Source organism: Scylla paramamosain, chromosome 2, assembly GCF_035594125.1.
Source record: "Scylla paramamosain isolate STU-SP2022 chromosome 2, ASM3559412v1, whole genome shotgun sequence".
Classification (NCBI taxonomy): Eukaryota; Metazoa; Arthropoda; class Malacostraca; order Decapoda; family Portunidae; genus Scylla; species Scylla paramamosain.
This window is the reverse complement of record NC_087152.1, coordinates 11,264,001-11,270,000: the sequence shown is the minus strand read 5'-3', so window position 1 is coordinate 11,270,000 and position 6,000 is coordinate 11,264,001. Positions and strand designations below refer to the sequence as shown.

General features: G+C 41.5%; 1 protein-coding gene across 1 annotated transcript in view; it reads right to left on the bottom strand.

The window, feature by feature from the left end:
• Positions 1-6,000, bottom strand: part of LOC135106892 (rho GTPase-activating protein 45-like) — a 182,307-nt gene that overhangs the window by 92,710 nt on the left and 83,597 nt on the right. The window lies entirely within an intron of this gene.

Sequence of the window (6,000 nt, the reverse complement as noted above, 5' to 3'; positions counted from 1 at the left end):
ATCATTAGCAAACAGAAGCACAGACACTTTTCATAATTTTCTCCTCTCTAGTCAGTTATACTCTCTCTCTCTCTCTCTCTCTCTCTCTCTCTCTCTCTCTCTCTCTCTCTCTCTCTCTCTCTCTCTCTGTCCACCTACATAGACGCACATACGCACTCTTCATATTCTCTCCATTATCAATTATATTTCCACAATCCAGTATCTCTATCCTGTATTTTCTTCCTGATTCTATCTTTATTCTCACTGGACAGCCACGGGGGCGTAACGGACACAAGCATTCTTATTAATTATTCTCTCTTCTCTTATCAGTTACATTTCCGCATCCACTTGTCTTTCCTACTTTCCTTCTTGACTAGAGGCAATTACATGTTGAACAAGGCAACAACACGTATCACTGTTCAACTTCCCACTATCTGATTAGCGTTGTGACTGCCATGGCTTCCTCACAGCTTTGAAAGATTATACTCACAGCAAAAGGTGTTGTGTGTTTAGTAAGGCTTTTTTATGTGTATAGTTCAGTTTTTTGTTAGTGAAATTTCTTGAGTTTACTAAATTAAATATGTGCTGCATGTTTAGAGTATAATCTTAAAAGACATGAATGAATGCAAAGTGAGTGATCGAGTTGTACAGATGCGTGGAAATAGGAAGATATATTTCATACAGGGACTGCCACATGTAAGCTTCTTGCAGCTTACTTTGTTTTCTTACTTTTCTTATTTTTAAACGTTATTTTTTGTAGTTATCTTTTTTATTCAATAAATCGTCTAGGGTCGCTCAAATGAAGTAAAATGTTTCATGCCGTCATTCATGATCTAAAACTTCAAAATATCACACAAATTACATTCAGCTCGATGTGTTTTGGCGTCCTCATATATAATTAATCAGTACCTTCACTCTTTCATCCTTATCTCTGGTAAACTATCTGGGAACCATCTGCCCGTTTCTGTTTTACTGGCTTTCTACCAGTTGAATCAAAACACCTCCTGAACCAAACTGGCCAACCTTTCTGAGTCTTTCTCTGACCTTTTGGAAGAGATAAACTGACCAGGATTTTTTTTTCCCTCCTAGGCCAGTCTCTCTCATACGTAACGAAAGAAAAAAATATATAAATATACTCCAGACGCACCTCATGAATTTCCCATCCACTGCAGACTCCCTTAACACTATCTACACCCTCTTAATTAACCCCATTGTGTGTGTGTGCTCTCATCAAATTCATGAACGCGGCCAAACCTTCCTTCCCTTACTGCAAGTACGAGTCACTACCCCACAATATAAAGAAAAAGACAGATCCACACATCCTCCATCTTAGTGAACCCTCCTTGTTCTGACTCCGGTAATTCCTTTGTGGTCTGCCTCACCCTTCCAATTACAGCTCCACTATATATCTTCCCCACAATACTTAACAAACTTATTCCCGAGTGGCCAAAAGATTTCTTGCCTCGAGACTGCCACACACTGCTCTTTATCAGGGATCTTTCTCACAATACTTAACAAATCTACTTCTCTGATCAATAGACTTATTCTCTTAGGGCCGCCGAACACTGATCTGTTTTATATCATCCTTACAATACTTGGGAAATTTGCCCTCCTGTGTTTATTTATTTATTTTATTTATTTCATTATTATTTTTTTTTCTTGCCCCTTGTGACAGTTTTAGATAAAATTTTTCCTCTTTCTTTTTTTATTCGTATTTCGTGCACGACTAAGTGTTACTATTGTTGTTTGTTGTTTGTTGTTGTTGTTGTTGCTGTTGTCATTTTGTTGTTATCATTATCATCATTGTTGTCGTTATCATTGTCATAATTATCACCATTACCTCCCCCATCATCATCATCATCATCATCTTAACCAGCTACATTATAATTAAAACTTTACTAAGCCTTTTTCCTTCATCGTGCACTCATTTCCAGCTTAATGCAGCTTTCTTCTCCCGGGCGTCGTTCCAAATTAGAAGTGTGGACAGCTATTTTTTTCATTCATATTATTATTACCATTATTATTATTACTATTATTAGTATTAGTTATTATCATTACTATTATCATTACTATCATGACCACCAAAAAGAACGTTATCAAAATATTTTCACCACTGCAGCGATCACACTCATGGCTGCTATCGACTTTATCTCCACTGGTATCTCCACACGCACGCACACACACACACACACACACACACACACACGTACTCCATTATAGAACTGACACCTTGTTATTTCCTACAAAGAGGAGGAAGGCAGGGTGTCAGAGAGAGAGAGAGAGAGAGAGAGAGAGAGAGAGAGAGAGAGAGAGAGAGAGAGAGAGAGAGAGAGAGAGAGAGAGAGAGAGAGAGAGAGAGAGAGAGAGAGAGAGAGAGAGAGAGAGAGAGAGAGAGAGAGAGAGAGAGAGAGAGAGAGAGAGAGAGAGAGAGAGAGAGATGACACATACATGATGAGCAATGACCATGGAAAGGAAGGGAGAGAAAGACAGTGATATAAAGAGAGAGAGAGAGAGAGAGAGAGAGAGAGAGAGAGAGAGAGAGAGAGAGAGAGAGAGAGAGAGAGAGAGAGAGAGAGAGAGAGAGAGAGAGAGAGAGAGAATGATCACAAAGGGCCTAGTGACGGTGTCGGGAAAAGAAAGAATTGGGAGTCAAAATTAACATTCTGGGAAAAGCTGAGGAGGAAGTCAAGCATGGAGGAAGGAATGAGGGAGGGAGGGAGGGAGGGAGGCGGAAGAAAGGAGGGAGAGAAGAAAAAGAACGAGGAGGGAGAAAAGGCAAGTCTCACGCATACTGACTCAGAAACACACGGCTAAGTAAAGAAGGGACAGGGTTTGAAGAAGAAGAAGAAGAAGAAGAAGAAGAAGAAGAAGAAGAAAAGAAGAAAAGAAGAGGAAGAAAAGAAGAAGAAGAAGAAGAAGAAGAAGAAGAAGAAGAAGAAGAAGAAGAAGAAGAAGAAGAAGAAGAAGAAAAGGAAGAAAAGAAGAAAAGAAGAAAAAGAAGAAGAAGAAGAAGAAGAAGAAGAAGAAGAAGACGGAAACAAGAAGGAGAAAACGGAATGAAGGAGGAAGAAGAAGAAGAAGAAGCAAAGGGAGAGGAAGAAGAAATAAATAAGGAAAGAGGAAGAAGAAGAAGAAAAACAAGAAAAGATCGCACCAAAGATTTAAGACGCAGAAAGAGAGCTAGAAACAAAGAGAAGATGAACGATCCACAGGCAGATGTACAGAGAGAGAGTCATTCAGCCAATATGGGAAACAGATAAACAGACAGACAGACCAGACAGACAGACAGACAGACAGCAACGTACATGGAAATTGCCATATAGTCAGTCTTTGATCAGAGAAAACTGAGATCGTATCGGTATAACTATTACTTCTACAACTACAACTACTATTGCCTTCACTTCCCCCACCACCACTGACACTACCACCATTAATAAAACCACAACTAAGTCAACTAAAACAACACCATCTACATCTACCACCACCACCACCACCACGACCACTTCCTCTACTGACAGGCGACCAAACAAGAGAGAGAGAAAGACAGGTACAAAAAAGCCCAGCGCAGAAGAGAGGCTAAAGAGACAGGTGGTATCTACAACAGTGCCTCTCAAGCCACTACTGCCCCTGCCACCGCCGCTGACACAACAATAATAATAACTCCCCAATACCTTGAGACCATTGGCAACCCCGCTTTTTGGCGACAGCCGGCACACTCGCAGGTGGCTCTTTTATTTTTATTTTTTTCTCTTTCTTTCTTAATGTTTGTTCGTCTTGAGAGAGCGAGAGGGAGGGAGGAAGGGAAGAGAGAGAGAGAGAGAGAGAGAGAGAGAGAGAGAGAGAGAGAGAGAGAGAGAGAGAGAGAGAGAGAGAGAGAGAGAGAGAGTCTTTTGTCTTGATTTGTTTTCTTTGTGTGTGTGTGTGTGTGTGTGTATGTGTGTGGCTGACAGGGTAGGTGTGGGTGGGTACGTAGTTTCTCTCTCTCTCTCTCTCTCTCTCTCTCTCTCTCTCTCTCTCTCTCTCTCTCTCTCTCTCTCTCTCTCTCTCTCTCTCTCTCTCTCTCTAACCACAACAACCAGGGGGAGTGGGGGCGGTCAGTCAGGAATACCGTCACAGCTTCCACGCACAAACAGGAACAAGAAGCACAGTCGTAGCAACAAGGTAAAATTTAGAACCATAGAAAGCTTAATAATAAACGAGACTCTATCTTCTTCCCCCTTCACCATTTCCCTAGAGTGAGGGGTTGGCGCCATGTACGAGTCTCCTCCAGTTGTTTCTATCCCTTGCATCTTCCTCTATGACTCCCATCCTTTGCTGTTCCACCACAATTTCATCCTTCCATTTCACTCTCTGTTTTTCCCCTCGATGTTCTTGCTTCAACTAGTTTCCTCCAGGCTTTTTTAATCGGTTCCTAGTTCTCTCTTCTTACTACGTGACCAAATAATCGAATTTCTTATCTTCTTATCACCAGATGAGATGTGTCCAAGCAATTCCCAAGTCTTAAGAAAACATACAGTTCTCATGATCAACAGCTATATCTTCCCAGTGAGGGCTCAGAGTTCGCGTAGTCTTATGTAAGGATAACACTGAGACCTTTAGCATACCACGCACCCCATCGTCTTGCTCAAGGAGGACAGTAACTGCTCGCCCATCAGAGAAAGCCCTGCACCTGAGGGGACACGAGCTTCACCCTGCCAAGTGCGAGGTGAGGATGTTACCAAGGTCTCTCTCTCTCTCTCTCTCTCTCTCTCTCTCTCTCTCTCTCTCTCTCTCTCTCTCTCTCTCTCTCTCTCTCTCTCTCTCTCTCTCCCCTTGTGTGTGTATGTGTGTTTGTGTGTAAACTGCACCTCTACATACAAACGACAAATAGATTCTGACTTTAAAACCCCGATTTGTCAGGGAAAGTAATGAATAGCCTCCCTCTTAATCTTCTTCACGCACTATTAGGAGTATATATCCATTTGAGTAATTATAAAAGAACATGAAGAAAAATTCACAAATCTGTAGGAAAATATAAAAAAGTAGTATGTATGTTTGTATGTATGTATGTATCTATCTCCGTGTGTGTGTGTGTGTGTGTGTGTGTGTGTGTGTGGAGTGGGGAAGCCAGGTCGTAACTTGGGGCTGGTGGATTTAAAGGTCATACTCTGTCTCTTCTTCAAATAACCCTCTCCATGTTCGCCCCCTTCCGCTTGTCACCGCTTGTCGCAGGGGAGAGGAAGCGGGAGGGGAAAAACGACACGGAAACTCATTAGAACTGGTTGTAGTGGAAGTGGGAGTGGGACTGGTGGTGGTGTTGGTAGTAGTAGTAGTAGTAGTAGTAGTAGTAGTAGTAGTAGTAGTAGTAGTAGTAGTAGTAGTAGTAGTAGTAGTAGTAGTAGAAGCAATATGTACACATGCTTGATGATACTATATCTTTTACCGAATATTCCCTCACCTCCTGTACACACACACACACACACACACACACACACACACACGAGATTCACAGCTGGCCGACACTCCATCCCTTCACCCACACACCTCACCCACCAAAGCAAGTCCTCACCCCCCAAATGTACCTCTTAGTCATAACTCTTACTTCACCCTGACAGTCACCCAGCCTTCACCCGTACCTTCCCTCCCAAACACTCTGCCACCATCCACTCGCCTACCCACTACCTGGCCAACACCTATCCACGAACCCATGCACTTCCTGGCCAGCGTGTCTCAGGAAATACTTCGTGCCATCTTTAAGTAAGGAGCATACATCTTTATCAGGTACAAAAATTCTGAGGTCGAATTCTTTTTTTTTTTTTTTTTTTGTTAAGGTCTGGACCCGGAAAAATATAAGTTTCGCGATTGATAAATCTGTCTCAGAATTATATAATTTTGAATCATGAAATGTAGAAGTAAAATGTATATATATATATATATAAAGTTTATATCACTCAGTAAAGTGTAGCTTTCTTTCTCTCTAAACTTTCTTTAAAAGTGAAATATTATTGAAGTTAAATATTATTGTCCTTCTACCGCTCCTAT